Raw genomic sequence first — 27056 nt, 5'->3', positions numbered from 1 at the left:
ATCTCGCTAGCTCCCATGGATTCAATTATCACTTCCAGGAAGACTACTGTCAAATCTATTTCTACAGAAACTAGCTTTCTCCAAATCTTCAGTTTGGAATTACCAACTTCCTAGTAAAAGGACATTTCTATCCAGATGTTGACAGAACTCATCTCATTTTCATTCAGAAGGTCTCTTACCTTTCTCCATATCTGTTGATAACACCACTGCCCTTCCAGATACTCAAGTTCTCGACCTTAGACTCAACTTATCTCTTCCTTTCCTTCAACCCTCAGAACCAATCAGTTGTAATATCTTACCAATTTTACCTCTTATAATGTTCTTTCTATTCACATAAGCTCTACCTTACTCCAAACATTGTAATATCTCACCTGGATTCTTGCTTCCCAATTGCCTTTCAATTGTTCTCCCTTATTTCAAGGTCTTTCCTCTAATCCATCCTACACACAACTACTTAATTAATATTTCTAAAACACAGTTCTAACCATAGATTTATCTACCATAGATGACTAACTCAGAGATTGTCAATGACTCCTTATTGCCTTAAAAAAACACACAAACACCTATATCTGGCATTTAAAGTCTTGAAAATATGATCCTGATTTACTTAATTATGCCCTATTATTTCATACTCCTCTTTCTGAGCTCTCTTTCTGTCAAGTGGTCTGCTGGTTAGTTTACACTAATATTGCCCTATAATCTCATTGTATAAATGGTCTCTCATCTCTGGAATGCATTTCCTTCTCATCTCCACCTCTTATAATAAATCACTAGATTTCTTCAAATCACAGCTCATCCTAGGCCATCAAGTAACTCTTAGTTGCCATCATCCCCCTCCCCCAAAAAGCACTTGCTACTCTGTCACTAATTGTCCAAAGGAAAGCAGCCCCAAGTTTAGATAGCATATGTGCCAAATAGGCAACTCACAGTCATTGGTGACTAGAAATCCTTTCCTCTCTTTCACTGGAAAGTTAATTGCACAACCGGTTTCCTGTAGGGTTTCTGGTAGCATCTTGAAACAGCCTTTGTTCTTGTTTAACTCTGGATACAGATGCTTTCAGGAATGATGATGTAAATGCCCAAATTCTTCATCCCAGAGGGCAGGGAAGAGTCTGGGCTGAGGCTGAGTCAGTCTCTCAGAACCCCATCCCCATTCCCAAACAGTACTCTCTCTCTCTCAGGGGCATCTTCCCTGGCTCACCATTTGCTCCAAATCTCTGATTCCAACTAGCTTAATGGTTGTTAAACAGGGGGAAGGGAAGGGAATAAATATGTTCTGTTTTGTACCATTCATTGGGTTAAGTGCTTTTACAAGTATTATCTCATTTGATCCGCCCAACAACTCTGGCAGCTATACCCATTTTATAGTTGAAGAAACTGGGTCAGAAGTTAAATGACTTGCTCAGGATCACATAGTTGGTAAATGTCTCAGGTTAGATTTGAACTCTGGTCTTCTGACCTCCAAGGGAGTTAAGTGATATAGTGGAGAGCTAGACTTGGAGTCAAGAAGACCTAACTTCACGAATTCAAATATGGTCTCAGGCATTTCCTATCTGTATGACCCTGGGCAAAGCACTTAATCATGTTTGCCTCAGTTTCCTAATCTGTAAAATGAGCTAGAGAAAGAAATGGAAAGCCACTCCTGTATCTCTGTCAAGAAAATCCCAAATGGAATAAGGAACAGTTAAAGACAACTGAATAAAAGCCTTAACTGCCTGTATTAATGTTATCCCTATCCCCTCCAGTAAAGGATCTGTCAAGTCCCTCAGCTAAACTGAACAAACTCCAATGGAACTTAGTAAAGTTCACACTCAATAAACAATCATCTAAGATGGAAGCAGGAGGGAGTACTGATTTGACTCCGCCCTTACAATGATTTTCTTTGTTAAAGGTCTGTTCCTTTTTTATTTTATTCTTCTCCTTACCACCATGTGTCATGCATAGGATGGGCCCAGAATAGCTCTTGGTGCCTGACTGAAAACCAAGGCTGATTCCTTTCCTCTCAGTAACTAAGCCACTGTTTTCTCCCATAATAATGCATAGGGGGAGTGTGAAGGGCACAGAACAAACCATGTGTATCTGTGATCTTGCCCCGGTCTCTTGTCATGGTCCAGTTTCTCCATCTGTGGAAAGGAGATAACCCAACTAGTTTCTCAGACTTAGTAGAGTTAATGCTCACAAAGCAAGAAGGCATTGGTGGGGAACAGAAGCAGCATCTGGGGAGTGTGATAACAGCTGGGCTGATATTTTGACATATAATAGTTTCAAATGATTGACTGAGGATTGAATGCTTTGTGCCCATAATCTAGTGGGAATTGAAAGAAATCTATAGAAGACAGAATCGTATCAATTTGCTTTTCAAGGAATGACCACTTCATCTTCTTGATTAGAATAATATAAGCACAGAATGTCAGGACTGCAAGAGACATGCAAGATAAACTAGTCCAACTGTCTCATTTTCTACATGAGTGATAGGAGACTCGGAATTTTAGTAACCTGCCCAAAGTCATAGAGCTGGATAGTGGTGGGGTTGGAACTGTGACTGAAGTCAGCCACTCTTCCCACAGGAAAGATTAGGAGACTCCTGCTGCAATGAGAGCAATAAACCATCAACATTCTCCCAAGGCCTATGTGGGTATGAATGACATAAACATAAATAATATTTCTCTTTTGCTTTCTTGGGTTTTCATAAACAGATGACTTTCTTACCAAATTGTTCTGCTGCATCTGCCTTTATTACGGGCCTTAGGATGACAAGCATCTGGGCCAGCTGTGCTGTATTCTGGTCTCACCAATGCTCAGAGTACTTGTAATAAACTAAAGAAAGCCAAAAGCTTGATTTCCCTGCAGATCTCTGGAACAGCATGGGCTTCATCATTGCTTGTGATCAAGGAAATTCAGGGGCATGAAGGAGAGTTATATTTGTAGACAAAGAAGATCGTTTGTTGTTCAGACATTTCAGTTGTGGCTCCATTTGGGATTTTCTTGGTAGAGATACTGGAGTGATTTGCCACTTCCTTCTCTAACTCATTTTACAGATGTGAAAACTGAGGCAAACAGGGTAAAGTGACTTGTTCAGAATCACCAGCTAGTGAGTGTTTGAGATTGATTTAAACTCTGGGCTTGATTCCAAGCTTATCCCTATATTCCCTTATTCCTATATCACCCCAACAAAGGAGATCCTGTGGATAAAAATCAAATAAAAATCAAAAAACCTAATATCTGGAGGGGGGAAACACAATTAGGAAAATTGGTGGCCCATTGATCATTTTACTGTAAATACTGTACATGTGTTCATTTAAATCAAATTTTATCTCCTGATTATATAGAAGATACTATTTGGTTCAGTGAGAAGAGAACTGAGTGTGAAGTCAAAAGTTGTGAAGTTCACAATCCAGGCCCACATCTCTTTGAGCTTATTTTCTCCTTTACAAAGTGAGGCTAATAATATTTGCACCATCAGGTGTCAGATTAGAAAAGTATTCACTAAGCAAATACTCCCGTTATAAATTTCAATCAATAAGAATTTTTGAAGTGCTATTATTTACAAGGCATTGTTATAGACATCATTTGGGGGAGTCGAATATTAGGAATAAGGAAAGAAAGTACTGACCTATAATTTCAATGTTGGGTAGCCTCTAAATGGAACAACTTCTTCAGCCTAAGTAGACAGGTGACTCTTTTACATCCTATCATTTTAGAGTTGTCAGGGCATAGGGATGCCAAGTGATGTGGCAGTGTTACACAGCTAGTGAGTGAACTCAGGCCATATTCTCTCTTGTCCTAGGCACAGGGGATTAAAGAAAAAATAGATATAAAAACAGTTTGGGATTTCAAAGAACTTACATTCTTTTTTAGTGTATTTTATTTTTCCAAAGATATGCAAAGATACTTTTCAACGTCGACTTCTGCAAAACATTGTGTTCCAAATTTCTCTCTCTCTCTCTCTCTCTCTCTCTCTCTCTCTCTCTCTCTCTTTTTTTTCTCTCTCTCTCCCTTCTCCCTAAGATAGTAAACAATTCAGTATAGGTTATACATGTGCAATTCTTCTAAGCATATTTCCACATTAGTCATGCTGCACAAGAAAAATCTGATTAAAAGTGGAAAAAATTTGAGAAAGAAAAGAAAAAGAACAAGCAAACAAACAATAACAATAAAAGGTGGAAATACTATGCCTTGATCTATATTCAGTTTCTGTAGTTCTCTCTTTGGATGCAGAAGGCACTTTCCACCACAAGTCTATTAGAATCTCATTGTTGAAAAGAACCAAAGGAGATTAAATTCTAATAGGAGAAAATGACAGAGAAGTCAACACAAAATTTATACAACATAACTTTGGAGAAAAGGTTACAAAACACTTGAAGGATCAGTCAGGAACATGTTCATGTAGAAAATAACATTTGAGCAGAACCTTGAATGGAGCTAGCAATAAATATACATATATGTGTATGTATATAGAGATAGAGATTCAGATATATCTATAGATAGATAGATAGATATAATGTGTGTGTGTGTGTATGGTGCTCAGGAGGAATAATAAACCAGGGATAGAGATTAGCTGTTATCAAAAACATGGGTACAGTGGATAGAATGTCCTCTATGGAAAGTATCAATTAGGTCCATTTGAATAAAAGAGAGTATGTGAATGGAAGTAGTGGAAATATTTTTTAAAAATAGATTGGAGTTAGATCATGAAGATATTTCACTGTCAGAATGGTTTGTATTTTATTAAAAACCATAGGGAGCCCCAGAAGATTTTTTTAGCCATGGATTAACATGGTCAGAGTACTTTGACAACTGCATAGAGGATGTATTGGGGAACAGAAAGATTTTATGAAAGGAGAAAATATTATTAGTTTAGGTAGGAGGTAATTAGAGTCCTGAAAAGGCTGGTGATCATGAGTGTACAGAGAAGGGAATAGATATGAGAGATGTGACAGTGGAGTCAATAAGACTTAGCAATTGATTAGACAAGGGAGGGGGGGTAAGGGAGAGGGAGGAGTTGCAGATGCTCCAAGGTTATGAATCAGAATGACTAGAATGATCCAGTGCCTTTGGGAGAAATAGGAAAGTTTAGAAGAAGAGCAGTTGAAAACTGCTTTAGACATTTTGAGTTTGAGATGAAAATAGGACAATCCAGGTGGAGATGTACAACAAATACAAAGACCATCATTGAAAAAGTCTATAGCCCAGCTCTATTCAATGAACTACCTAGCCCTAGAAATGGCTTAACAGTAAAGTAAAAAATCAGTTGCCATTGGTTCAGGAATCAGATGGCAGAAATAAATATCCTGAGACTTATCTTGATCTTCCCACTGAGTCTATCCTAAAATCAAAACTGCATCCCTAAAGATGAGCTGGGGTGATGCCAGATGCTAATGTAATGCCTTTTTGCTTTGTTTAATTATTTTCTTACAAGGTCTTTTAAGGTTTATCCAAAACATGTGTCCATTAACAAAAGTAATTTGTATCTTTGGGACCTACCCTTTCTAATCAAGTAAGGATACAGGAATATTAAAAAGAAAGAAAAAAAGTGGTAGTGAGACATATAATAAACACATATGGCAAAGAAAATATACCTCTCTGGAAAAGGAAGAAATTCCTTTTCTTTATTTTGGTACCCTTGTTTAGTGACCAGCTCAAACAAGGGTTTAATTTCCATTGAAACCTTTGCTGGTATCCTTCCTTGTTGACAGAGATCAATCATATGCTTGAAACTGCTAAACTGCTTCCTCTCTTCTTCTTCATTTTTCATCCCTTTCTCTTCATCTTCCTCCTTTTTTCCTCTCTCCCTTTTCCTTCTCCTTCTTTTCCTTTTCTCCTTTCTCCTCCTCCTCTTCCTTCTTTTCTCTTCCCCCCTCCATTTCTCTGTGTGTTTTTGTTTCTCTCTCTCTGTGTGTGTGTGTGTGTGTGTGTGTGTGTGTGTCTGTCTGTCTGTCTCATCCTGTTGCTGTAGGAAGGATGAGGAGAGAATAGTCGAGATTTAGCAGCCCTGATCTCCCTCCGGCTCTCCTCCTACCCATTTAACTGCTCCTTCTGAGTCTCCTTTTACTGTCACTCTAGTCACTCCCTCTCTGCATGAGGGCATCCCATCACTCTCTCCTGGGCCCTTTTCTCTTCTCTATCCTCAATATCTCTTGGTAATTTCATCAGCTCCCATGGGTTCAATTATCTTCTTTATGTAGAACTGCTCATCTAAGCCTTGTCTTTCTCCTAAAGTGCAATATGAGACTTTAGGCAAACACAGGCTGTGTTCCATATGTTCCACATGGCCATTTTCTGGTCTCTTGCCTGAAAGGGCAAAGGGTCAAAAGAATGGGCCATTTCACAGCTCATTTTTATAAGACAACAGATAGAAGCTTTTCTCAGGCACAGTTGTCTTAAAGACAGCTTCCATCAAAAGGGTTTCTTATATTCTCTCAGCAAGAAGCTAGGGCAGGTGGCTAGCTCCATGGGAGGTGCTCCCTCAAACAAAGGTCCATGCCATAATCTCATCAACCTAATTGTGGGTCTTTTCAAAATAAATAGTCATTCCTCTAATCACTTTCCATGTACTTGAAGTTCAAAACCTTTATATCCTCTGAAGCTATCCTAGTGAGGCAACATACTATGGACAAGACACTAAAGTTCAAAGCAAAAAGATATGCGTTTAAATCCTGCCTAGGAAATTCATTTAATCTCTCTATCTCCTGCTGGTCAGTATGCCTGCTTTAAGTGTCTCCTCATCCCAGTCTATCCTTCACTCAGCAACTGAAATAGACTTCCTAAAGTACAGGTCTGATCATGTCACCCGTCAGGGGCATGATGGTAAGCTAAATTCTCTCCATAAAAAGCCACTAAATGATGAGGTTACAGACTGTTGGTTCTCAAAAGCATATTGGAATTATGTGCTGGTGTCTCAAGGTGTCTCAAAAGACTATACAGTGAAAACTGATTTCTTGCTGTTCCTTGTGCACAACACTCCATCTCCTAACTCTCTGCCTTTCATTGGCTCTCCTTTGCATCATCTCCATCTCTGGACTTCCCTGTCTTCCATCAAGATTCCCTCATTCTTTCTTCTCTCAGCTCCACTCCTGAATTATGGGACTTCTTTCTCCATCATTCACAACTCTCTTTCCCCACAAGATCAACCCTTAGAACTCTTCCTCTCTGGGTCAGTTTCTCCCAGAACTTTCATTTTAAGGAAGTAGTCCAGCCAGTCACATTTATTCCTTTATTCTTGTCTAGGTTCCTTTGGGATTCTCTGGAGTTCTTTCTCTCACACCCCAACTTAAGGGCCTTCTGCTCCCCCACCCATCTACCCAAGTGCTTTTAAACTTCTTTTTATTATATGTAGCCTTTACTTGTTAGAATATAAGTTCCTATGCCCCCAAAGCTATAAAACTGTGCATGTCCTTTGATCCAGCAGTATCTCTACTGTGTCTGTATTTCAAAAAGATCATAAAAGAACGGAAAAACCTTCACATGTACAAAAGTGTTGGAAGAAACCCTTCTTGAAGTGGTAAGGCATTGGAACTGAGTGGAAGCTTACCAGTTGGGGATTGGCTGAATAAGTTATGGTATATTATTGTTCTATATTATTGTTGCATAAGAAATGCTGAGCAGGGTGATTTCAGAAAAGTTTTGAAAGACTTGCATGAAATGATGCTGAGTAAATGAACAGAAACAAGAAAATATTGTACACAGTAACAAGTTATTTCATGGTCACCTCTGATGGGCTTGACTTTTTTCAACAATGGGATGATTCAAGGTAATTCCAATAGACTTGTGAAGGAGAGAGCCATCTGCATTTAGAGAGAGGACTATGGAGATTGAATATGGATAGTATTTTCAATGTCTTGCTGATATTTATTGTTTTTTCTTTCTTGTGATTCCCCCCCACACTTTTTGATCTGATTTTGCTTGAGCAGCATGACAAATATGAAAATATGTTTAGAAGAATTGCACATGTTTAACCTTTGTCGGATTACTGGGGAGAGGCAGAGGGGAGGAAGAGGAAAATTTGGAACATAAATTTTTGCAGAGGTGAATGTTGAAAAATACCTTTACATTTATTTGGGAAAGTAAAATACTATTGAAAAAGATGTAATTCCCTTAAGAGCAGGGTTGTCTTTCTTTTTGCTTCTATTTATGTTCCCAATGATTAGCACAGTGTTTGGCATTAGTAAATATTGTAAAATGACTATTAACTTACTGAATTGACATTGCTCAAATGCTTCTTTCTACATGAAACTATCTACCTTGCCCCCCCCAATAAAGGGTTTTATACTCTAGGATTTACTCTGTGTATATATATATATATATATATATATATATATATATATATATACACATATAATATAGAAAAAATATATATAATTATCTGTGTATATATGTATTTAAACATGCATATATACATTATATATATACATACATACATACATACACACATACATACAATATATATGGCACATTGTTTCTTTCAATTGATTGCCAGTTTCTTGATGCCAAGCTCTATGTTTTTTATCCTTCTCTGTATATTGTTTATCACAGTGACTGGCACATGGTAAATAAGTAATCCTTGATTGATTGATTAAATGGCCATGACTCAAATATGACCAGTTCCAAACTTTCTTGGATCCAATTCTATCCTGATAGACCAAAATGTAGAAATAGTCCAAGAATTTTAAGAACCATTTTGTGGAAGTGATGAGAGTATAAAAGATACCAGATAGACAGGAATAACACTATCAAGAGAAAGCTTGAATTTTAGAGCCCAAGGTTCTCCCTGAGGAGCACTGATTATCTTGGTCTTTTGATCTTAATTTGGGTCTTTTGTTACATTTAAGTGGACTTTTATTATAATCTCACCCCCTGGTTGAATTCTTAGTTGAATTTTTTACATTGACAAAACATCACTTCACAGTTACTGCATCCAATCAGAAATACAAGTTATGATTACAACTCCTGAGGTTATTTTACTCCTATAAAAATCTTTCTTTATCTCCTTTTCTTTGCTAAAACTCCATATGAATTTAGCCTGCTGTTAGCAGCATAATAAAAATGTTTGTTTCTTGATTTGGAGATGGTTTAAGCCTACAAGTTTTTTGAGACACTGGTCTATAACCCCAATATTCTTTTGGGGCTCATATGCCTTCACTCCAATATTTGGTGGGAAGCCCCATCAGAAGAGTGAATAGATTCATTCATCTGACCCTAAGGCATTACCTATCAGAAGAGGTACTAAATTTGGAATGAGAATTCCAATTCCACTTACTTCTAGTTACTTTAGAAAAAACATCTCACAACTCTGAACCTCAATATCCTCAAGTACCAAATGAGAGGATTAGACAACATGACTTTACAAATTCATTCTGTCACCAAATATATAATCATCAGGTCATATAACCAATAGGTAGGATCACAGGAAGACAGATTTTGTCTCAATACAGGGGAAATTTTTATAGGTATTAAAGTTTCCTTCCAAATAAAATTAGTTGTTTTGGGGAGCAATGAGTTCACTGTATTTAGCTGTCCTAAAGTTGTTGTTGTCTATCTTTCCTTTTCAAAGAGGACCATAACATCAGGGAGGTAAAGTCATAAAACTGAGATGGATTTAAGTGCAAGTGGGCTATGCAAAATCATCAGCTTCACTTTCTTCTCCAAAACCATCTGGGTCCAGTGACAAGATCTGGATGACTGGAAATGGCCTTGGATGCAGTAGGAGACCTTGGTCTTTCTAAGTTAAGGTCTTTAACAGGTTGACTGAAATAAAATCCATTGAGTGATTAAAGGTAGATAAAAATTGAGGCAACACAATGTTCTTTTTTACTCAGGCAAAAAATAATTCAATCTGAGAGGGGAAACAGACAGTTGCTATTTACATGCACTCTGAGTCAATCATCAAGGTCCAAATAAGACTGAAAGAATCTTTGTAAATATGTTGTCATAGAGATATCAGTTCAGGTAGCCATTGGCTGAGGTCCTTCAATCTGAATTTCTATAATTCTAGATTTTGTTCTGCTTTTTCTCTTCTCTGAAAGGGAATTACATAAACTGTCCTGGTAACCTGACATTGCCTCAAGTCATAGCTGACATGTTTAATTTAAGATTGAGTCCATTACTAAAGTGACTTAAGTATAGCTTCAAAATAGTTTATTCCAGCTACATGAACATACACTATCTTTCAAAGTAATCACCTACTAACTCACTTCATTGATTCCTGGTGCTGACATACTTTCTGTTCCCATCAAAGAAAAAAAAATCATAGTTGATAAAGAGTAGGCCAATTACAGCACTGAATTATGAAACCTCTAGTACCATAAGGGAATATATGTCTCCACAGTGCATTTTAATGTAGCCCACTTCTGTGAAATTTAAAATAATTTAGCAACCTTTTATTAAACACCATGTACAAAATACTGAGAAGATATAAAGAAAAAAAAACTCTACCTGTCTTCATGGAGGTCCCAAGCTAGCAGAGAGATATGATATGTCATACACTTATAGAAAACAAACATTCAAAAATTAGTGATAATATAGCCACTGTTTTACATAATTGAGTGTCCTAATAGAGTATTAGAAAGATACAAAATGCTATGTGAAATGTCAAAGAAGAAAAACATTTGAGAAATTTTTTGATATTATCCTGGTATCATTGACTTAGTTACCACATTAAAATTCTCTTGTTTTTAAATTTCAGTGATTTTTTTCAGTCATATCCAACTCTTCATGACCCCTTTTGGGGCTTTCTTGGCAGAGATGCTGGAGAAGTTTGCCATTTACATCTCCAGCTCATTTTCTTGTAGTTCTATGTTGATGACTGAGAAAAAGGAAGATTAAAAATGCTCTGTCCAAAATGTTTTGAGTCGTGAGCACTTTGTAGGCACAGTCACAATTTCTTTTCTGAAGGAGTTTATTCATCTGAAGGACAGAAAGATTCTCACAAGAAAGATTTTAATTTTTTTAGCATGCTACACTGTGTCCTTTGCCTCTACTGAGTTCTAATAAATGTAATTTGCAGATGTACATTACCTATCTAACACAGTTCCTGACAATCAGGATCCAAAAAGGTGTTGACAGATTAGAATGATGAGATCAAGCTAATGAAATGAAATTTAATAGGTAAAGTTTGATATTTGAGATTCAAGAATCTACTACACAAGTAAAGATATATACAGTAATTTATATGAAAAAGTTGTAGGGGTAGGGGAGATTAGTGGATTGATAGTTACACTGAACTCTGACTTGCTGAGATCATTTCTGGAGTATTGCAATCATTTCTAGGTTTATTTCATCTACAATGGATAGAAGTTGCAAAGACAAATTTAGACTTTCTATTAGGAGAACCTTCCTAACAATCCAACCTGTCCAAAAGTAGAATAGGCTACCTGGAGTAATGATGGGCTCCTCCCTTTTTGAAGTTCTCAAGTAGAGATCATATATGATCATTTGTCAGGTATTTAGAGTAGGCTTTGCTTTTATATAGGAGTTATGCTATAGCCACTGAGGCCCCTTCTAACACTTAAATTCTATATTTCTACTATATTTTAACAACATAGTAAAACTGGAACACATCAAAAAGGCATGCAAACAAAAGGAAAGGCAGATAACTAAGCATGGTCAGAGGAGAGGACATGAGGTTTGACTTTCATTGGTAGTATTTAAGCAGGAGAAGTGAAATCTTGAGAAGGGCAAAAGTGACAAATATAAATTTATTTAAGGAACTCTTTGGTGGGAACTCTCCATTTTCTAAGTTCATGCCTTCCCCAGGATAAGGTGATAACCTGAAAACCTTACTAATTGGCTCAATTTTTGATACTCAATACCTCTCAGCTTTCATAGTTGCCCCTTCCAACTGATTGGAGGCCTGAAGCATGGAGTGATAAATTCCCAAAGCCTTTCATTATAAAGAGCTCAGAACTTTCAGAACTTTTCATGTAACTCTATTTTCCATCAGCAGCTCAGCTTAGTTCTGACTCCCTGGAGCACCATGCCCTTGAGCTAGGTACCTTCTTGATGTCATCCCCTCAACCATTTCATTTTTTTTGATGGGCTATCTCCCTCTATTAGACTGCAAGGTCCTTAGACTAGAGACCATCCTTTTCTTTTTTTTTAATTTGTATCCACAGAGCTTAACACCACACCTGAGACACAGCAAATGCTTATAAAAGTTTACTGAATTGAATTGAATTGAATATTTGAAGAGGTGCCATATGGGAAAAGGAGATATTTTGCTTTGTTCTTGCAAAGGCGGATTTCAACAAAACATTCATAAATGCTTGTGTATATACACATATAGCATACATATAATATATATGTACATATATCTCTGTGTATGTGTATGTAACAGAAACTTAAGGATTTAAGGTTTTCTAAGTAATCTTCACATATTTCATTTGAGTCTCACAAGTCTAAGGTATGCACTGTTATTATTCCCATCTTAAAGATGAGGAAATTGAGGCTGAGAGAGTTATAGACACAAGCCCAGACAAACAGAGTTAATAAGTGTTTAAGGAGAATAGGATTGTAATTTCATTCTTCTTGATGCTAGGACTTTATCAACTCTGTTAATTAACTGTCTCTATGCAATTCAAGGACCACACCAAACCACCCAACCAACCTCAGTCTGCTGTTTTTTTTTTAATCTGTTGTTTAGACATTCAGTTGTTTTCAATTCATCCAGAGGGTTTTATTGCCAAAGATACAAGAGTAGTTTGCTGTTTCTTTCTCTAGTGTGTCCCCATTTACAGATGAGGAACTGAGGCAAATAGGGTCACACAGCCAGTTAAGTGTCTGAGGTCAGATTTTAAGTCAGATCTCCCCAATTTGGCTCCTTCCCCCAGTTAATTAATCCAAAGGTAAATAAGATATGAAGACAAGGTGCATGCTCTTATGACTGTGCATTTTCTTATGGATTGTTAGAGTTACAACTTCTCCCATTAAGTAATAATTACATCTGAATCCCAACCTCAGTTTATTTAACATTGTTTCTTAAATTAACCTTGTTCATCTCTCACTATCAATTTCCCTGATCCCTTAGGTTTAAATAAATATCAAGGTTACTAACTATATAACTTATTATCAAGTGTAACAAAAAACAATGTGAATGGAAATAATTATTTTAAATGTGTCAGATATGAGAACAATCACCTCTGCAGTCATCTCCAAGCAAGCTCTGACAACAGTCCAAGCCATTCAGTTCTTTCAGATTGCTGAAGTCTCTTCTCAAGAATTCTCTTTGTGACGTTTCTGCACAAGTTAAGATTTAAACTCAGTTCTCATAGGAAACATCTCTTCAGACTCTTTTTCCATGACAGGTAAATCACTTAGTCTCTCTGGAAAAAAGTTCTCTCAGTACTTTCTATGTATCCTTAATCAGTCTCTCTCCAGCCATTACATTAAAACAGACTCCAGAGTGACAGTCAAGCTGGTATTTTCACAGACTCCTCACAGATGACAGTCAACTAACTCCTCAAGATTCCAGTCTCTCTTAAAGTTATAGCAACAGTACCCAGAGTCTCTTTGGGAAAGGTTGTTGAAACTGGTGTTGCAGAAATGGAAGGAAAACTTCCTATCGATTAGAGCTCTCTGAACATGGGATGGGCTATGTCCAGAGGACAAGGGATTTCTTGGATGGTGTTCCAAATGTTGTATTATTATTTAGATAGAAGATAGATAGGATGATCTTTGGAGACCATTCTAAATCTGAAATTTGGGTCATGAAAAATTGGAGAAGACTAACATTTCTGAATAACAACGACAAAGGGGGGGAAAGCAGCAGAGAAAGCCTGTGAAAATAATTCAAAAGAGGGAACAATTAAATTCATTACTTCAGATACTATATAGAAATAATCAAATAATGAATAAGAGATAATAGGATTTTATACATATTACTGATACTTGATGAAATGACAATCCTGTTGGCAATAAGGGAAGATTTTTTTAAATAACTTTTTATTGACAGTACATATGCATGGGTAATTTTTTTTTACAACATTATCCCTTGTACTCACTTCTGTTTCAACTTTTCCCTTCCTTCCCTCCTCCCCCTCCCCTAGATGGCAAGCAGTCCTATACATGTTGAGTATGTCACCGTATATCCTAGATACAATATATGTGTGCAGAACCAAACAGTTCTCTTGTTGCAGAGAGAAAATTGGATTCAGAAGATAAAAATAACCTGGGAAGAAAAACAAAATTACAAACAGTTCACACTCATTTCCCAGTGTTCTTTCTCTGGGTGTAGCTGATTCTGTCCAGCATTGATCAATTGGAACTGAATTAGATCTGCTCATTTCACTCAGCATCAGTTCATGTAAGTCTCCAAGCCTCTCTGTATTCATCCTGCTGGTCATTTCTTACAGAACAATAATATTCCATAACATTCATATACTACAATTTACCCAACCATTCTCCAATTTAAGGGCATCCATTCATTTTCCAGTTTCTAGCCACTACAAACAGGGCTGCCACAAATATTTTGGCACATACAGGTCCCTTTCCCTTCTTTAGTATCTCCTTGGGATATAAGCCCAGTAGTAGCACTGCTGGATCAAAGAGTATGCACAGATTGATAACTTTTTGGGTATAATTCTAGATTGCTCTCCAGAATGGTTGGATTCGTTCACAGTTCCACCAACAATGCATCAGTGTCCCAGTTTTCCCGCATCCCCTCCAACATTCATCATTATTTTTTATTATCATCTTTGCCAATCTGACAGGTGTGTAGTGGTATCTCAGAGTTGTCTTAATTTGCATTTCTCTGATCAATAATGATTTGCAACACTTTCATATGAGTGGAAATAGTTTCAATTTCATCATCTGAAAATTGTCTGTTCGTATCCTTTGACCATTTATCAACTGGAGAATGGCTTGATTTCTTATAAATTAGAGTCAATTCTATATATATATTTTGGAAATGAGGCCTTTATCAGAAAATTTAACTGTAAAAATGTTTTCTGGGAAGATTTTTAAAAATATCAGTGGTTATTGAGTGGGTGTGGGGAGTGTACAAAACATATATAGCATAGTGTATCAAAAAATAACTCAAGAAAATCTAGGAAACTGATAAAGGGAGTGTGATGCACAATACTGAATAAAGATCAATCGAAACAGAAAAGGGAATCAGGACAGAAAGAAGAAATAAAGATTTCATTAAGCACATCACAAGACTAACATGAAGACGTGATATAGTGGCAATGGGAAATTTCAACTAAACATACATCTACCAGAGCTTTCTTTATGCTCAAAACAGAAGAGCTAATAATTTCTTGATTTCACTTAACAATAAATGTAAAGTCCTCAAAAGATGAAGAAACCAAAAACAAAAAATCTATTGTGAATCTGGTTCATTTTCACCAACATGTAGGGACTGGTTTCATTAGAGGAAAATCAAAATTACATCTTAAAATTTATAATAGAGAAGCAATGGAAGGTAGAGACTGGGGACCCCGTGGGCCATCATAAACAGAGAAAGCTAGATAAGGAGAAATAAAAAGTTTCAAAATAATTAAATTTTGAGGGTGCAAAGGAAAATATTTCTTATAAAGAAGACAAAAAGGGAGGAGTGTATGAAATACCAGTGTGGATTCACAAGAAAAATACCAACCAATTTTTTAAGGCAATACAAAAGTTAGAAGGTAGGGCATATAATTGAAGGATAATTTTAAAATGTGACACAATACTGTAAAAATAAACAGTGTCAATATAATTAACATATAATGAATCAAGATAGGTAACAAATGCTAAATATGGAAATAGAAGGAAAAAAAAGTGAGATATGAGATAGTGATACCATATGAAGGACACAAGGCAAAACAATTAAAATCTTTTTTTTTTTTTTTGTAGTTCTTTGTTTCCATAGAGAGAAAAGGATGGAACAAAAATGATCAATAGAAACTAGATACCCCAAATAAATTAATATAAAATGAATCTCTGGCTATCGTTGATGAATTACAATCAACAAGTCCCAAAGAATTTTATCACAGAAAACAAACAAATAAAAAACTGGAGGTGCTGAACCATTGTCAGTCATCTATGAAATATGGTATTATGGACAAGAGGTCTTGACGAACTAGAAAAGAGGAAGTAACTGAATGTTCAAAAGAGGAAAGAATATAGATACAGAAAACTTTAAATAGTGTGTGACATTTTTGTTTTTAAGTAAGATGGTTAAGAAATATCAGGAAAAAGAATCTGTGATCACCAAGAGTCTCTATGGCTTCATTATGAATAGGCCTGCCAGGCTAATCTCATTTCCTTTTCTGGCAGGTTTAGTAGATTGCTAGATCAAGGGAATGTCAGAGATAGGGATGACCTAGATTTTTAGCAGAGTTTTTGAGGTAGTTGCTCATTCAATCCTTGTGAATAAATGTAGATAATAGTATAGGTAGAGGGATTTCTAACTGGTTGAATAGTCAACTCCCACCTCCCTCCCCCCCCAAAAAAATATTCATTAATGGTTATAATGGCCATTTTAGAAATGTGTAAACTGTGGAGAAACAGGGCACCAGAGGTAAGTTTTGGATTAGGTATTTCTTAGCAATTGAACAAAAATAAAGATAGTTGTCATGCTTATAGATGATACAAAGCTAGGCCCCTGATATATTGAATGACAGGGGAAAATGGTAAAAAACTTGTACTTTAAACCAAATCTAATAAGATATAATTAAGTAAGGACAAATGTCTCACATTTATACTCAAAAATAAACTTCATAAATATACTATGGGGGTTAAGGGTGAGATATCTATATAGCCGTATACCTAGAAAAGGTCTACAGTTTTTAGTGTCCCCAAAGCTCAATATCACTCAGTAGTGCAACTTGTCAGCAAAAATTTAAAGAGATCTTAGCTACTTTAAGGGAGACATAGAGACCTGAGAGAGTTGATTGTCTGGCTATGCTCTACATTGGTCAGACTACATTGTACCCTATTTTGTGTGCCACTTTTTAAGGACATTGATGGTCCTTCTTGTGAGGGTAAGAGGATAATAAAGGACCTTGATATCATGCTGTAGGAATAATGCTTGAATCAACAATAAAAGAGTATTTACCTCCAAAAAGAGATTTAGTGAAAGCATGATGGCTGACTATAAGTATTTGAAGGGTCAATATGTGAATAGGAAAGCAGATTTGTTCTCCTTGTTCTCAGAGGGCAGAATTGGGATCATGGGGGAAAGCTTCTGAGAGAAAAGAAAGAGCTTCCAGGTAGTTAGGGCTGTTAAAAAGGAGAAAACCCAGCTTCACAAATTGACCAGTGAAGTCACTCACACTAAATTTCCTCAGGCAAAGACTGGATTATTCTTTCTTTGAGTTCTTTTCAGACATTATTAGTAGCTGTTTATGAATTATTAGGAAAACAAAGACAAAAGGGAAAATTGTGTTTAGCCCAGGAAGTTATTTTCGCATAGTAAATTGATATTTAGGTAAGAGGTGTACTAAATGGGTACTGATGCCCAATATGAAGGTTCAGTAATTCCATTATGTATAAGATCAGAGACTTAAAGCTGGAAAGGATCTTAGATTGTAAAGTCCAAGTGCTTCATTTTACAAATGAGAGTGAGACCAAGAGAGAGAAGGTAAAGCATCCAGAGTCACACATCTTTTAAATATATGAGATAGAATTTTAACCCAAGTCCCTCTTAATCCTGGTCTGTCTCCACTGTGTATCTGACTTGGGCTTTGAAGAACAGATAAGAATCCAAGGCAAAAAGAGAATAATGCCATTTGAGATATAGGGATCAATCTAAAGCAAAACTATATCCCATATTAATCAGAATGGAAGGGTCCTTCTGAAAGTCTGACAATGTGGCATTTAGGCTAGTCGAGTTGATCAGCCACAAATGGATCTTTACCTAATCACAAACTCTCCTCCAAAGCATTAAGCATCTGTGTTTACAAAATGAAAAATGATCTACTATTCTTTTTGAGGCCTAAACCCTAAGACCATCCTTTCTAGGGAAGATAAGAATTGTCTCAGGCCTTAAATTAATCATAAAACATATAATGTTGCAATTACATAAGAAATATCCATGCTGTTCTGTGAGTTCTCTTTGAGTGTGTGGGGAAGGGAGGGAAGGAAGAGGAGGAGGAAAGAGACAATGCTCACAAATCTAAGAAGATTTTCCTTGTTTACATCAATATTTGGATTTTATATAAACACTCTCTACCATAACCCATTAGTGTTTTCTCATATTACGTGACTCATGTTTATATACTTCCATAAATCCTCCAGAGAGAATTTATCTCCATATACTAGAAGTTGACCTCTTGTCCTTTTAATATTTTGTGCCAGAAGAAGGATGATATATATATATACTTGAAAGATGAGAGGGGAATAGAAAATTTACACTCCTTCCCTATCCCCAAGACTTTTAGGGCCAAAAAGACAATCATCTTAAAAGAAGAAAAAAAATTCACTAACTCTCATTCAAATTGCATTTCCAACATTTACTACCTTCCTGAATCTTGTTCTTCTTCTATAAAACTGGGCTAGATATGCTTTGAGGTTCCTTAGAGCTTTAATTCTAAATCCAAAATCCTACAATTCTTATGAAGTGCACAGTTGGCCACCCAATGGTGATGCTTTAAAGCATGGGTTATTATTATGGTGATCATAATATGAGTATTATTATTATTATTTATCAACTAATATATTATGACCTTCATTTTGTATTTCCCCTCTCCAGTTAAGTGTTGACACTTGTTTGTGGGCTTGCAGTATAATCTAGTAGAAATAGCCCTAGATCAAGAATTCAGAAGATAAATATTCCCTAAAATTCTGACTTTGCTATTTAATTTGAGGATGACCTTGGGCAAATCAACGTAGTTTTCCAGGTCCATTTCCTCATCTATAAAATGGAACATTTAGATTAAATAAAATCCATGGCATCACTAAAAGCTAAATCTTTGATATAAAAGAGAAAGAAGGTACTAAGAATTACCTGGATCTCAAACTGACCAGAAACTTCAATTAAGCTGTTGTCTTCTCAATGGGAGATCCTTGTACAAATTGCAGCCTTCTGGCATACAACTAGAGAAACTCACCCTTACTGACATTGACATTCTGCATTTAATGAAAATAGAAGCCATAAGATAATTGTCACTAAATAATAAGATAATGAACAGGATCTCTCTGAAAAAGGTAACTACAGAACTGTCCACATTGGTTTTATCATGTGGCCAAAGACAAGAAATAGTTTCATGGAACGGTTACTCATCATTTTTTACAGTACTTGTGATGAACAAAACAAGAAGACAAGCTTGAAACTTGTGGACCAGTATTGATTGTAGAGCATAAAGATAGAGGGGTCACATGAAGAACTAGATCATCTAGTGAAAAAAAAAAAAACTTCTTATTCAGAAACTACATCATAAAGATTGGAAGAGGGTAGAGTGGTAATGATGATAATAGTGATAATGAAAAACATATTAAAAGGAAATATATCAAAACTTAAATTATATCCAGAAAATGCAACCATGATAGATCATGACTATTTTCTTTAAGAGAGAAGGCACTGACTAAGTGCAACACTGCACCGCAGCCCCAGCCCATTTCCCACACAAATGTGATTGACTGGACCTTAGGCAAAAAAATAACTCACTAACCGATCCAGCCATTCTCGAGGGCAATTTGGAACTTTACTCAAAAAGTTACCAAACTGTGCATACCCTTTCATCCAGGAATGTTTCTACTGGGTCTATATCCCAAAGAGATCTTAAAGGAGGGAAAGGGACCCACATGTGCAAAAATATTTGTGGCAGCCCTTTTTGTAGTGGCTAGGAACTGGAAACTGAGTGGATGCCCATCAACTGGAGAATGGCTGAATAAGTTATGATATATGAATGTTATGGAATATTATTGTTCTTTAAGAAATAGGAAGATTTCAGAGCGGTCTGGAGAGACCCACATGAACTGATGCTAAGTGAATGAGCAGAACCAGAAGATCATTGTACATGGCAACATCAATATTAGAGGATGATCAATTCTGATAACTATGACTTTTTCCAACAATGAGATGATTTATGCCATTTCCAATGGTATTGTGATGAAGAGAGTCATTTACACCCAGAGAGAGGGCTGTAGGAGTTGAATGTGGATCACAACATAAAGTTCTCACTTTTTGTTGTTGTGTGCTTACATTTTATTTTCTTACTCATTTCCTTTTTTTATATTTTTCTTGTACAGAAAGAATTGTATAAATATGTTTACACATTTAAAAAAACCCTCACTATTGATGTAGGAATCATTTTTGAATCAACTATCCATGAGCAAGAGATCATCAATGAGACCAGCAGGCTTGCAGAAGTTTCTTCTATAACAAAAGATATTTTCAAATGCAAGATCCCACTTGGTTTTCATTTGTTGATTAGTTTTTTTTTTTTAATCATTTGACTTGGCAGAGCAAAATATTCTTTTAAAAAAATCTATGTTGTGTCAGAATCATCCAACATTCTTTTGATAGTTGCAAACACAATGATAACTTTACTCAAAACTCCACTGATTATCAATGTGAAATATGGCATAAACAGAGAAATATATTTATCAAAGGTATTCACTACTGTCATATACTGTGCCGAGTCTAAATGAAAGAGGAATTCCCTGTTGGATCAGGAAGAGATAGAAATATTTGTGTTTTGGTTAACACTGTATTGGTTGCAAAGAGAAATTCACAAATGCTTAAAGGAGATCAACCTAAAAATTCATAAAAGAAACTTTACAATCAGGGAAAATTCACAATTTACTCAACAATTCATTTAGTAAAAGCAAACAAATAGGATATGTCCATTTTCCAAGCTATGACCTACAATTTTATGGGCTGTCCATTTAGTTAATGGATAGGTATTGGAATTGGATTGATTAGAAAGAAAAGAATTGATTAGGCAATATTTGATAAATTACTTAAAACTTTTAGCTATTATAAGACTCTCTCTCTGTCTCTCTTTCATTCTGTCTCTTTCATTCTCTCTCTCTTTCATTTTCTCTCTCTCTCTCTCTCTCTCTCTCTCTCTCTCTCTCACACACACACACACACACACACTCACACACACACACATATTCACATTTTTCTAAGCCAAAATTCTAATGGAATAGAATTGTTAACATCATATGGCATACACAGTATGGATATATAGAAGAGTAAAAAGATACATAAATACATAGATCATGAATCACATCTCATTTGATTCCCCATAACACCTCTACAATAGAGGTTCTATTATTATCTCCATTTTATAGAAGAGAAAACTGAGGCTGAGAAGGCTTAAGTACCTGGAGAGGAGTTACATTTCTAAGTAAGTAAGGCAGAATTCAAACTCGGAGCATCCCACTCCAAGTTCAGCTCTCTAATTATCACAACTTTCTTTCTCTTAAGAACAATAACCTTCAAAGGGCCAATCTTCTGGAAAACTCAAAAAGACAATGGATTGAACAACTGGGAATTTAACAAAACTGCAGAGGATTAGGAAACAATGACTTGATTGGCTCATAAGAATCAGTGCTATTCACATTCTGGAAACATGTAAATGGAAATAGGGAGACCCATGATGTATTTTTTTTTTTAAATAAAGTGAGGGAAACCAGTGGCAGTCTTCCTGTTGCACTGGGACTTACTCAATATGGGGGAAAAAAGATGAAGGCACCTAAAACATTTTGTAAATTTACTACAATTTGAGGAGAGGACTTGATTAGAACACAGAGGTAAGGACAATTTGCAATCTGTTCATTTGGAACCAAAAGACCTGGGTTCGTTGCCGAATAATACTGTGATCTAAGTCATTTTGCTTGGCTTAGTTTCCTTGTAAGTAAAATGAGAATAGCAATATTTGCACTACTGAACCTACAAGATGGTTGTGAAGCTCTAGTAAGATAACTTTTAGCAGGAACTCTGTAACAGCCATAAAGTATCATATAAATATAAGTTGTTCTTATTAGAATTCTATATCCTCCTGGAACTGGAAGCAAATTCACATGCATCACTAGGCCTCAATTCTATCTCTAAGCTACACTTTGTCCCAAATTGGTGATTTTCTTCCTTATTCTCAAAGATCTCTGGGGGAGGAATGACATAACCTACTCAGTAACTTTTTCCACTATTCAATAACCTTCAGTGACAAGGAGTCCTTCTGGAACTAACCTAAATTTCACTGGTAACGATTTATTAAACCCCTTTCCTCCAATTCTATAAGCAACTGTCTTGACTTGAAGATAATTGCATCTCAATCCTCAATCTTTCTGTGTCTATCTCTATCTCACTCTGTCTCTTTGTATTGTGGTCTCTCTACTTTCTGCCTCTCTGTCTCTCTCTGTCTCTGATTCTCTGTGTGTCTCTCTCTCTGTCTCTGTGTGTGTGTGTCTCTTGTTCTAGCTCTCTGTCTCTCTCTCGCTGTCTTTCTTTTTCTCTCATTCCCTTTTCTCTCTTTGTCTCTTTCTTTCTCTCTGTCTCTCTGTGTGTCTCTTGTTCTCTCTGTCTCTGTCTCTCTCTCGCTCTATCTGTCTGTCTCTATTTCTCTCCCTTTTCTCTCTCACTGTCTGTCTTTTTCTTTCTCTGTCTCTCTGTGTGTCTCTTGTTTTATTTCACTGTCTCTGTCTCTGTCTCTCTCTCTCTTTCTCTTTCTCTCTCTCTCTCATTCCCTTTTCTCTCTGTCTCTGTCTTTTTCTTTCTCTCTCTGTCTCTTTCTCTCATTCTCTTTTCTTTCTCTGTCTTTCTCCCATCTCCTTTTTACTCTCTCTACTATATTCTTTCTATTTCTTCCTATGCTTCTGTTTCTTTGTATGTCTGTCTCCTTTTCTTTTCCTCTTCTCTTTTTCTCTCTCCATTCCCCCCTCACCCTATCACACACACACAATTACAATCAATCACACATTATATAACCATGTAATCAACAAGCATTTGTTTGTCATGTACTATGTACCAAGCACTGTGCTGTACACTAGAGTTGCATCAAACAGTTCTGTACCCTCAAATAGCTTAATTTTAATAGGCAAGACAATACAAATGCATGTAGCCATATGTAAGACATATATAAAGTATATGCATATCTAAGGGTTTGCATATATCACAAGACACAAGGTAAGCTCAGATAGGAAGGTATTAGAAGCTCAGGAATAAGGAAACGCCTCCTTGGAGGATTGTATTTATAATGAGTCTTGAAAGAACTCTAGCTCTAGGTGACTCTGTGATTTCTTCAATTATGTCAATTACATCTACCTCCATGTCTACAACTATTTTGACAATAGAGAAGTATGAGGGATTTTCTTGAAATACACAGAAATTAAATTACTATCCTGGGATCATATATACACAGAAAATATCCAACACAGGATTCTAAACCCAGATCATTGGATTCTAAGTCCTGTAATCTATACTCTAATATTTTCATTATTGTCAGTCAGTCAACAAACATTTACATACATATTGTGTATGTGTATACATATGTGTAGGTTTATATACATACATGTGTTTGTACACAAATCCATATATACATTTGTTAGAAAATGACTTGTGGAGAAAACTCACTGGGTTTCCCAAAATTTCTCAGAGAGCAAATCAACCTCTCCCTAACTGATTTGTAATAACAAAACTCTTTTCTTCCTGATCTCTACCACAAATTTGTCAACTGTGATGCTCTTTTGTTTGGGTTTAGTTTTTGTTTTTGAATTTTTTTAAATTTATGACAGTATAAAATATGCAAACCAATCTTTTGTGGAAAACTTTGATAAAAGGCACAAGATGATCTTTGCATCACAGGATTTAGAGATGGAAGGAGAACTCTTAAAGATACATTAGTCCAACCCTGTGATTTTACACACTGGAAACCTGAGAGGCTCAGCAGGAGATAAATTGCCTGAGGATACTGGGTAATAGTTTGAGGAAGTCTCTTTCTGGCTCATTCTTCTGACTCTAGATGCATTATGCTTCCCACTAAGTCTTGCTGCATCTGAACATATTTAAGAGATTAGATATATAAAGATACCAAAGGAAAAGAAATCCTGGCTTTTGAATAATCAATAAAATTTACTTTTAAAAATTAAAGGAAGGAGTTTAATAAAGTCTTTTTTTTTCTCTGAAATCACTTCTTGACATTCACAAAATTACCTTTTTTCTATTCTTCATCTCAGGACAAATATTAGGAAAATTAGAACCAGACTTTCCAGTTCTACAAATTCAGATTCATATTTTATTGTGTAGTATTTCTTTGCACAAAAGAGGAGGGGACTCTAGAATTTGAAATAAAAACAGAAACTTGTCACTGAGCTATGAAGGATCTTAGAACATAAGATGTTAGGATAGTCAACAAATATTTTTAAATTACGTATATGTCTGGCACAAAGCTAAGGAGTGGAGCTACAAATACAAAAAAGAAAGACAGTCTGCCCTCAAATTGCTTATAATTTAATGAAGAAAGAAAATGCACAATTGAAAGCTGAAATGAGGGCTGTGGGGGGAAACAATAGTCCTATGCCAGAGCATGGTGAAAAAGGCAAAAAGTTCAAAATGAGTGCAAGAGGAAATGAGATATCTAAGGAGATATCAATTCTGTTCCCCTCCTTAAATGGAGGAGTTTATGGCTCTACTCTCCAATCAGAATTCAGAGGCTATTGATGAAGATCAGATTTAAAGACATAAAGAGACAAGGTTAACTTTTAAAGATACAACAGAGTTCACCTGGAGCATAGGAAGGCCCCAATGTTTCACTTCTACTGCTGCACTCAGGTCAGACCTTTGCTCCACATTGACTCACAGATGGTTTTTGTGTAAGCCATTCATTGTTAAGTTCTGTAACACGGGTTTCAGCCTCAACCTTTGCAGGACTTTTGATGACCTATTGATCCTTAATTCTCTGGGAAGAGGCAGAAAGGGAAGTTGTAACAAGCAGGTGACAAGACTGGAATTAAAGTGTGGTCTGTGGTGCAGAAGGAGACTACAAGGGACAAGTGGAGTGGAGTCTTCTTCAATATCCTGGGACAAAGGTTCAGTCATGTCATTTTACTTTAGAAGAGACATTAAAACATGAACCATGAGAACTGGAAAGGACCTTAAAACATAGCATATTAGAACAAAGGTAGTAGAATGTTAAACTTGAAAATACTTTCAATGAATACAAATGTAGCTGCAGAATAGTATCAAACTTTAAAAAATAATGATAATCCAGGCCAAAAAAGAACCAGAAAAATGAACAAAGTACCATAGATATTATATGGAGATTTCTGAAAGACTTTGAAATAAGTCGAACAATAATCCGTGAGTAGTGATAAAGGGAGAACTCTAACAAAGCACCTTGACATTGACCCTTTGGTCTTGTGTCATGCAAAATTTTTTTTTTCCCCTGAGAGATTTGGAGTTAAGTGACTTGCCCAGGGTCACACAGCTAGGAAGTGTTAAGTGTCTGAGACAGATTTGAACTCAGGTCCTCCTCACTTCAGGGATAGGGCTCTGTCCACTGTACTATCTAGCTGCCCCTACACTACTTAGCTGCCCTGCCATGCAATATCTTTAGGAATGGGTTGGATGAAGGCATTTATGGGATATGATAGGATACTTGATCAGATGTGTGGTTGACCTAAAAGCTTGAAAGGATAACTAGCATGTTGGATAACTACAGAAGTGGGATCCAAACCCATATGTATGGAATAGAATAACACAATGAAACAAACAAAATGAAATTTAAGAAGAATAAATGTAAATAATGTCTCATATCTGAATGGGAAAAAATTGCCTTTTTGTAAAAACTGCATAATGTTTACAACTTATCTGGGATATACTGTTTATATCCTCAGAGGAGAGGTGTGACTAGATAGCAGTTCATTTGCTCAAGATCTGGATTGCTCTTAGTAGTGTACAAGGTTAAAGTGATTTAGCAATGTGGAAGCTACAAAAGTAAATGCCACATTCATAGAAGTATAGTATGCAAAGTTAACAAAGTAATGGTTCCTATGTGTTCTGGTCTATTCAGATCCAAACAGTTTCCTTTTGGGAGCCACATTTTAGTTAGTGATCATAGCCTCTAAAGCTGAATTGGACCCTAGAGATCATCAAGTTCATCTTTACCTCACATTTGACATATAGGGAAATTGAGTTAAGTAGACAAGGATGAATTTCCTGTATATTATACAGTTGGTCAAATTATATAGAGGCATTTTGTTGACAGGAACTCATTTAATAAGACCTAGAAGATAAAATTAAGCAGTAAATGACCAGTTATTTGTTAGTCCTCCAATCACAGATGCTATCTCTAATTATGGTGGGGATGTTGGGGTACAGTTAGATCTCTGTGAGCTGGCATAATTTAAAAATGATCAATGGACAAGAAATGGTTACACTCATGTGATATATTGAAAGAGATGGAAAGAAATTCTCCAAAGAGCTGGACCTGACAGGTGGCTTGGCAAAATTCTGAGGGATTTTTACTAGCCCTTTTCATAGATGAATAAAGAAAAATTAAAGTTACGTTGGAAAGAAATTTATACTTCATGAATATTTCATTACTATGAAATAGGCTTAATGAGATGCTCCATATTTCATAACTTATGATATTGAACATAACAGACAACAGTAATAAAGTGTGAGTTCCTATTACCCTTAACTCTTTGACATCTGGTAGCTTGTAAACTTCAGCACTTTCATCTGTGGCTTTAGTGAATTATTTCCTAGTCCATGGTACTGAGGAGTTAACTCTTCTACTTCTAACATACAGCAATTTATAAGGAGGAAGAGGAATGTTGACAAGCAGGAGCCCATTTATGGAAGGGTAACCAGGCCTAGAGACATACAGAGAGATACAGAGAGAGACAGAGACAAAAAGAGAGACAGAGCCAGAGAGCAACAGAGAGAAACAAAGAGACAGAGACAAAAACAGAAAGACAGATAGACAGACAGAAAGAGAGACAGAGAGTATGTGTGTAAGAAAGAGAGAGACAGAGACAGAGAAAGAAAGAGTGTGTGTATGCACGAAAGAGAGAAAGAAATCACTTTTTTCTCCAACTATACACATAAGCTCCTTGAGGACAGGCCTGTTTCATATTTGTCTTTGTATATCTAGCTCATATCATGAAGTCTAACCATAGTAGGTGCTTAA

Source organism: Sarcophilus harrisii, chromosome 1 (assembly GCF_902635505.1).
Source record: "Sarcophilus harrisii chromosome 1, mSarHar1.11, whole genome shotgun sequence".
NCBI lineage: Eukaryota > Metazoa > Chordata > Mammalia > Dasyuromorphia > Dasyuridae > Sarcophilus > Sarcophilus harrisii.
This window is presented reverse-complemented; position numbering follows the sequence as displayed.